Source organism: Lethenteron reissneri, chromosome 45 (genome assembly GCF_015708825.2).
Source record: "Lethenteron reissneri isolate LAM-NWPU_2019-01 chromosome 45, ASM1570882v1, whole genome shotgun sequence".
Taxonomy (NCBI): Eukaryota; Metazoa; Chordata; class Hyperoartia; order Petromyzontiformes; family Petromyzontidae; genus Lethenteron; species Lethenteron reissneri.
Genome location: NC_083823.1, coordinates 11,092,976 through 11,101,794, shown reverse-complemented (window position 1 = coordinate 11,101,794; position 8,819 = coordinate 11,092,976). Strand labels below are relative to the sequence as shown.

At 44.3% G+C, this 8,819-nt stretch overlaps 1 protein-coding gene across 1 annotated transcript in view; it reads left to right on the top strand.

The window, feature by feature from the left end:
- The first annotated feature begins 1,861 nt into the window (after positions 1 to 1,861).
- The window catches only part of SLC5A7 (solute carrier family 5 member 7), a 75,674-nt gene continuing 68,716 nt past the window's right edge, over positions 1,862 to 8,819 (top strand). The window contains exon 1 of the mRNA XM_061570269.1: positions 1,862 to 2,075. The gene's annotated coding sequence lies outside the window, so the exon portion shown is untranslated. The remainder of the gene's footprint in view (positions 2,076 to 8,819) is intronic.

Sequence of the window (8,819 nt, the reverse complement as noted above, 5' to 3'; positions counted from 1 at the left end):
TGAGGGTGAATGGTGAATAGTGAGTGGTGAGTGGTGAGGATGAGTGGTAAGGGCGAGTTGTGAGTGGTGAATGGTGAGGGTGAATGATGAGTACAGTCAATATGCACTGCTGTTATCATACCAGGTACCACCACCACAATATGTACTCCTCTCATCATAGCAGATACCACCACAGCAGTATGCACTGCTGTAATCATAGCAGGTTCCACCACAATATGCACTGCTGTCATCATAACAGGTACCAACACAGCAGTATGCACTGCTGTAGTGATAGCAGGTACGACCTCAGTCGGTATACACTGCTGTAGTGATAGTAGATACTGCTATCGAGTTGGTAGATACCGCTATAGTAAATACTAAAACAGTCAGTATATACCGCTACAGTCAGTCAATACTGCTACAGTCAGTATATACTACTATACAGTCAGTACATACTACCACGGTGAGTAGCTTCTAGAGTCAGTAGATACTATTATAGAGTGAGTAGATACTGCTATAGATTTTGTAGTTACTACTATAGTCAGTGGATACAACTATAGAGTCAGCGGATACTATACAGTTAGTCGTTACGAGTATATAGTCGGTAGATACTACTGTAGGCCCAGTAAATACTATGGTCAGTAGTTATTACAGTCACTAAATACTACTACACAGTAGCTACTACTGGCTCAGTAGATACTACGGTACAGTCAGTAGATACTACTACAGAGTCAATAGATACCACTTCCTCTGTTGTATGTAAGGTGTTGTTAGTATATATACCTACGAGGGGTAAAGATATTTTTTGAGGGGGGGGGGGGGGGGGGGGAGACCACAATTTTCGGAAACATTTTGACATCAACTATTTACCCCACACTTTCTACAACTTTTTGGACTTGTGAAAGCCTCTTATATATTTGTTGGTGGAGAAATGTACAAACAGCCCACCGGGCTTTGACAATACCTTAGTATCTGTGTATATATATGTAAGGTTTTTAAGAAATATATTTTTCACCCGGGCAATGCCGGGTACTTCCGCTAGTTCCTTATAAAAGGTGTCAGTTTGGTGTTTTAACATCTTAACACCTGTTTTGTTGCCAGAAAAAAGGGGAAAACCGATTCTCATAATAATACTTCGGTGATGATTATGGGAAAAGTCAATCTTCATTAGTGTCTGAACTCATGACCTAATTATTGTGAGTGGAGAATTATGATTAATGTGATGGCTTCAGTCACTATTAATTGGCATGTAAAAAACACTAATTTACAAAATTATCTGAGCTAACATCTGTATTGATGGCTGCCAAATTAGTTCAGTTTATTTTGAAGTGCCCTGTGAGCTAAGAAGCTCTTGAATTGGGTTTCATAAATAAAAACATCGGTTCCCTGGCAAACATAACGTGCATAACAGGTGACAAGAAAAATAGAAATACAAAAAAAATACGGGATGGTGTTTCATAGGACAACTACTGGCAAAACACATGCTATAAAAACACACGATTGGTTGTCCCGTGTAATATTGAATCCACCATGTATATTGTACAGACATCTTGTCAATCCACTGCAGGATAACGGCATCTCTACGCCGTACTGGTCGTGGGTGGTTATTAGACCATACTTCCCCATGCTGGTAATTGCGGATTGGTGAAGGCAGGGTTGGTGAACATGTGACGTGTTGATCCGCTGGCTTAAAGGACAGCCAGTCAAGCAGTGATGCCAACGGGCAATGCACACATCGATATTGGGACAATTCCATCCAAATGATTACGTCACCATTGGTAAATGCGTGGAAACCCTGAACGTGACGTCATTGGCGTGTATAATTATGTCAGTGTGGAGTGCGAGACATTCCCGAGGTAGCTCCGCCTCCACCTCTGCGCTCACGGCTCAACGTGATTATTCCTTGGGAGCAAGAGGCGCGCACGCCGAGCACCGGGGCACGGTCACGAGGCGCACTCGCTGGTGCAGCGCTTCGTAGTATCAACGGGGAAATATAGGAATAGCAGTGGCTCGTGCTGCAAAGAGTCAGTCTGTCGAGACGCTGTTGGCTCGTTTTGTTGGCCAATGCTTTGTTACATTGAAAAGTTGTAAGCAAGGTAAGCAGATTTGTTGTGATGGTGCGTGTAAGTGCATTTTATGGAGTTATATGTCATTATATGTTCGTGTGTTGGGATGTGTCTGCGTATTGTGTGGATTCTATTTGTGTGTGGGTTTATATGTATATATGCGTGTAGCTTTGTGTTTATGTTCGGGTTTGTGTGAGGGTGTGGTGTGGTACGTGAGTTTGTGTTGACGTGTGTGTTTGCATATTTACGTGTTTGTAATCATATTTGTTCATGTGTTGTTTTTGCGTTTGTGTATATTTGTATGTACGCGTGGCTTTATGTGTCTGTGATGTGTTTTGTGTGGATCTGCATGGACTACGTGTGGGTTTATGTCTGTGGATTTGTATGTATGTGGTATGCATTCGTATGTGTCCGTATGTGTGTGGGATGGTATTTCTGCATGTGTAGTTTCTACCACCCAACCCCCTTGTGTGCCGTTCCGGCCTTTGTCGGTGCTCGCTAACAGCACTTACCCTAACAGTCTGTTAAGGCTGCATGGGGGATTTTTTTAAATTTATTTTTTAGTTGTGTAGTGGTTAGGGCGCTGTATTCCGATACAGCCGATTTGCGTTGGATTCCCGCTCATGACTAACACCAGCTACGGTTATCTGAACCGGTTCTGGGAATACCCAAGGTCGACTCAACCGCAAATGAATATATGGTACGATGTGTAAACATCGCTATTAAAGAGACAAAGGCGGCCGGGAGTGGTACTGGCCACCCACCCCCTCGTGTGTCGTACCGGCCTTCATAGGTGCTCACGAACAGCACTTGTCCCAACAGTCTGTTAATGCTATACGGGGGGTCTTTGTCTTTGAGCTAATATATTTGTGTTTCTCTGTGCATGAGTTTATATATATGCGTGTAGTTCGTGTGTATCTATGTGCATGTTTGTGGGCTTTGCATGTGGAGACTGGTGGCACAGTTTGTGATTTCCAGCCACGGTTGACATCAGTGGTGAGTGGTATCTGAATCAGTTATGAGCCTCACTTAGGTCGACTCAACCTTAAACGAGTACCTGCTGCAATAAGTAAACATCATTACTGGGGAGAAAAAGGTCTCCCTCGTGTGCCGTGGCTGATTTATTAAGTGTTCGGGCACAGCAGTTGCTCCAACGATGAAAGGCTATCGTGCGTTCTTTACGTCTGTATTGTTGCACATGCTTGGTCGCCGTATGTGTGCGTGCGTGCACGCTGGTTTACATTCGGATTGTTCAATGGGAGCCGGCAAAACGGCAACTATTTTCTCATCAATTACCAGTTCCATAAGTTAGGATCGGCATTCGTTCTCAGTGGAATGTCAGGAGTTAATATATTGATCGGCAAACGCGAGTGTACAAACCGAACGACAGTGCAAGTCATCGTGTGTTATGGTATACATATGCCCACGTTTCTCAGTTGAAAGATAAAGTTGCAACCCTGCAGTTTCTCGCTCACGCCACTTCTGATTGGAAGGGCCTCCGCTCGAGGGAGCTCTGGAGTGGTCTTAGGGCTACTCTTCCAAGCTGAAGAGACGTCTTGGAAGAAGCAGTTTCCGAAACGACGCGCGACCTGCCGGTGGACTGAATGTGGTGTAACGTATGTATGTTGAACTTCTTTCACACCGTGCGTAGCCATCCGTACTAATCGGAGGTGCGAGGTAAGGACAACTAGCCATAAAAACGCAGTTCTAACTAAATGAGTTTTCAATCGAGATTGAAGCTACCCATAATGCTGGGTGGACAGAGGTAGGGCGATTAAACATGTAATCATATTTGTGCATGTGTGGTTTGTGCGTTTGCGTATATTTGTATGTACGTGTGTGGCCTTTTGTGTCTGTGATGTGTTATTAAACACGCGTGTTATTCGGCGATGCTCCTGCTGCCATTGGCAGTGGTGCATAAGCACGCATAAAAACTCAACACATTCATTAATAACACTCTCGCCTTAAGATATAAAAATATGATGTTGAACATAATTAATTAATGTGCTATCAAAGGACCATTGCCCCAAACGTCGCGTATTGTATGATTTCCTTGTATCCGTCGAGTATTTAAAGATATACGAACCTAGACTATTTCTTCAACTGCCGCGCCGGGAGTTGGAATCGAATTTGCGATACCTCTGGATTGCAAATCCTGTTTGCTGCTAACCAGTATTGTACACCATCGCAAATTGCTTCGGTTGTCAGTTTAAAGGGTTATAAATTTTATGTGTATTACGAGGCATTTGCATACGTACTTAAAACTGGTAACCGGTTTATTATAATACTATATCGGTAATGCAAAGCATTAGTTTATACGTGTGAGTTTGTGTGTGAGTGGATTTGTATGTGGGAGATCGTCGCTGCCCAGCGCTATTCATCGCTGAGGAGAGGCTTGAGGAGCCCGAATGTGGTTTCAGGTCGGGGTGGCCCTGCACAGAGATCACCTATTGTAGAGAATTTGAACAGGACCAATATCTCTGCATTATTGACCTGGTCAAGGTCTATGATACCATCAATAAGCCAGGGCTCTAGACTATTTTTCGTGCTTTCGAGGTCCCTGACCCTCTGCTCACAATCCTTAAGGACCGTCATGATGGTGGGCGGGCCCAGGTAAACGTGCGTGGCTGGAAGTCAGAGCCATTCCCGATTCACCTTGAGGTGCAACAGGGATATCCTCTAGCTCTTACATAATTTGAACATATTTTTCTATGACGTAGTTCGATATTTCCACGCCTATACCAGAGGAATTTCCATCCGGTACAGAGGATGATCGATGTCAATGTGCAGTCAAGGGATGGCTCCCTATCGGTAAACCATGTTAAGTATGCTAATGATCTGGTAATTTATGCTCACTCTTCGGAGTTAGAGAGTCTGCTGCTGAACCTGCAGCATGCCACTAAGAGATGGGGCATTATCATTAGCCATACCCAAAATTATCTGGCCTGTCACTCCATATGAAGCTTAGATTTTTATCGGCCACTGTCATGTCCTCCTTTCTCTATGCTTTGCGAAACGTGAACCCCTCTAAATGAACATCTGCGCAGGTTGAAATATTCAGACTGACCTGCCTATGATCCATCCTGGGTTTAACCAGGATGGATTGTGTGAGAAGGTCACAAATTCATATCAGTGAGCTCCTCCGCCAGGCAAGGCTGCGTTGGCTGGGTCATGTAGCCCGCATGTCCAGCCACCACATGCACAAGTAGCTTCTGTTTATACTCTTTGGTTATTTTGGTAAAGTCACGTAGGTATAAAAATAAATAATAAATCACGGCGTTTCGATCGCAACACAAGCAATCGTCATCAGGTGGAAAGATACAGCAGTAGAACTGCTGAACAGGAAAGGGATGCTACAACAAGAGGTTATATATAGGTTTGAGGTGGGTGTGACCCAAGGGTAAGTAGGCGGGGTCAGAGATGGAAAGGAGTCTCGTCGCCATACGCACGCACAGCAGCTGCGTTAAAGGGAGAGATTGGCGTATCAATATAAACGAGTTTAATGGGAAGATAGCATGTCTATGTCAGAGGACCGGGCATAGCAGCACCACCTCGTGGGCAACACAAGCTGAGGCGTTGCCTGCTGCATAGTGAGAGGCCAGCGTATCAATGCAAGAGAACCATCATAACGGTGGCCGTGCCATTGAGACATACAGCTTATTAAACAGAGAGAGCTACCGTTACATCGAGGCAAAAGGGAACAGCGGTGGCTATGTTAGTGAGACCTTAGTCTGTTAATGTAAATACATTTAACAAGGTAATGTAATTCAGTTGGATATAACTGCTAAACAACGGCAGGAAGGATGGAAACATCACAGCAAGTTATGACTTTACCTGGTTAATAACATCCTTACAATGACTGCTCAGTTTGTACCCATCTTCTCGATTGAAATTGTCTGTGTTAAAATATCTGGATGGCTTCATGGACAAATCTTTGATGGTAGCCCGAAAGTTTGCAGAGTACCTTGGTCTCAGAAAAAAGCAATGTCGTGTGAACCCACCGCTTTAAAATAGTAATCAGCCACGGCAGAGGTATTCGTTCTGCCGTGTTTTAAATCTGGCCTGTGTTCGCGAACACGGTTTGAGACATGTCGATTCGTTTCCCCGATGTAACTGCTACCGCAGACACAACTTAGTCTGTAGACACCAGGGTATTGCATGTCAGGAATCACATCCTTCACAGACGGGATCAAATCACGGATTTTGTGTACTGTATTGAATCGAACCTTGTGTTTGTTCAACATTTTGGAAATATTTTTAGTAACACCTGCTATGTATGGCAAGGTGATGGTTTTTATTGGGTCCTCAGATGGTTCTCTCCCCATGGTTGGGGATAAAACGTTGTGGATTGTGCAGTTTGAATATCCATTCATCTTGAGGGCTTGGTGTACGTGCTCCAGCTCACTGGCAAGGTGTTGCTGGTCAGAGATGCAACGTGCCCTATGGTGTAGTGTTTTGATGAGGGAGTTCTTCTGGGCTGGATGGTGGTGGGAATCAGGCTTTAGATAGGAATCCGTATGGGTGGCTTTCCTGTAGACAGAATGTCCCAACGAGCCATCAGGTCTATTCTCAATCAAAACATCCAGGAATGGTAGCTTGCCATCATTTTCTACTTCCATGGTGAATTTTATGGATGGATGTATGGAATTGATGTGGTTGAAAAATTGGTCCAGTGCTGTCTGGCCATGTGGCCAGATGATGAATGTGTCAGCTACAGTGAGGGGAAAAGTATTTGATCCCCTGCTGATTTTGTACGTTTGCCCACTGACAAAGAAATGATCAGTCTATAATTTTAATGGTAGGTTTATTTGAACAGTGAGACAGAATAACAACAAAAAAATCCAGAAAAACGCATCTCAAAAATGTTATAAATTGGTTTGCATTTTAATGAGGGAAATAAGTATTTGACCCCTCTGCAAAACATGGTGGCAAAAACCCTTGTTGGCAATCACAGAAGTCAGACGTTTCTTGTAGTTGACCACCAGGTTTGCACACATCTCAGGAGGGATTTTGTCCCACTCCTCTTTGCAGATCTTCTCCAAGTCATTAAGGTTTCGAGGCTGACGTTTGGCAACTCGAACCTTCAGCTCCCTCCATAGATTTTCTATGGGATTAAGGTCTGGAGACTGCCTAGGCCACTCCAGGACCTTAATGTGCTTCTTCTTGAGCCACTCCTTTGTTGCCTTGGCTGTGTGTTTTGGGTCATTGTCATGCTAGAATACCCATCCACGACCCATTTTCAATGCCCTGGCTGAGGGAAGGAGGTTCTCACCCAATATTTGACGGTACATGGCCCTGTCCATCGTCCCTTTGATACGGTGAAGTTGTCCTGTCCCCTTAGCAGAAAAATACCCCCAAAGCATAATGTTTCCACCTCCATGTTTGACGGTGGGGATGGTGTTCTTGGGGTCATAGGCAGCATTGCTCCTCCTCCAAACACGGCGAGTTGAGTTCATGCCAAAGAGCTCCATTTTGGTCTCATCTGACCACAACACTTTCAACCAGTTGTCCTCTGAATCATTCAGATGTTCATTGCCAAACTTCAGACGGGCATGTATATGTGCTTTCTTGAGCAGGGGGACCTTGCGGGCACTGCAGGATTTCAGTCCTTCACGGCGTAGTGTGTTACCAACTGTTTTCTTGGTGACTATGGTCCCAACTGCCTTGAGATTATTGACAATATCCTCCCGTTTAGTTCTGGGCTGATTCTTCACCGTTCTCATGATTATTGCAACTCCACGAGGTGAGATGATGCATGGAGCCCCAGGCCGAGAGAGATTGACAGTGCTTTTGTGTTCCTTCCATTTGCGAATAATCGCACCAACTGTTGTCACCTTCTCACCAAGCTGCTTGGCGATGGTCTTGTAGCCCATTCCAGCCTTGTGTAGGTCTACAATCTTGTCCCTGACATCCTTGGAGAGCTCTTTGGTCTTGGCCATGGTGGAGAGTTTGGAATCTGATTGATTGATTGCTTCTGTGAACAGCTGTCTTTTATACAGGTAACAAGCTGAGATTAGGAGCACTCCCTTTAAGAGTGTGCTCCTAATCTCAGCTCGTTACCTGTATAAAAGACACCTGGGAGCCAGAAATCTTTCTGATTGAGAGGGGGTCAAATACTTATTTCCCTCATTAAAATGCAAATCAATTTATAAAATTTTTGACATGCGTTTTTCTGGATGTTTTTGTTGTTATTCTGTCTCTCACTGTTCAAATAAACCTACCATTAAAATTATAGACTGATCATTTCTTTGTCAGTGGGCAAACGTACAAAATCAGCAGGGGATCAAATATTTTTTTCCCTCACTGTACGTATCTTTTCCACAAGGAAGGTGGATGTGAGGATGGCATCTGTTTCAAATTTTTCCATGAAAAACATTCGCTACCACTGTCGACAAGGGAGAACCCATAGGAGTACCTTCATTTTGTTTGTAGAATGTACCATTCCAGGTGAAGTAAGTATTGGTAAGGCAGTGCCTTACCAAACTTGGTAAATTCGGATTTAGTCCCTGTTTGACCAAGTCTTCAATTATTGCAATGGTGTCAGGCACAGGTACCTTGGTGAACAGAGAGACCACATGGAAACTGACAAGCAAATCATGTGGAGACAGTGAGATGTCCGTGATTAGAGCAACCAAGTGAGCTGAGTTAAGTACAGCTGAGGTGGTCTTGCACGTGAATGGAAGCAGGGTCTCATTTCCCATTAAACTCGTTTACATGAACGTGCCAGTCTCTCCCTTTAACGCAGCTGCTGTGCGTGTGTACGGCGACGGGACT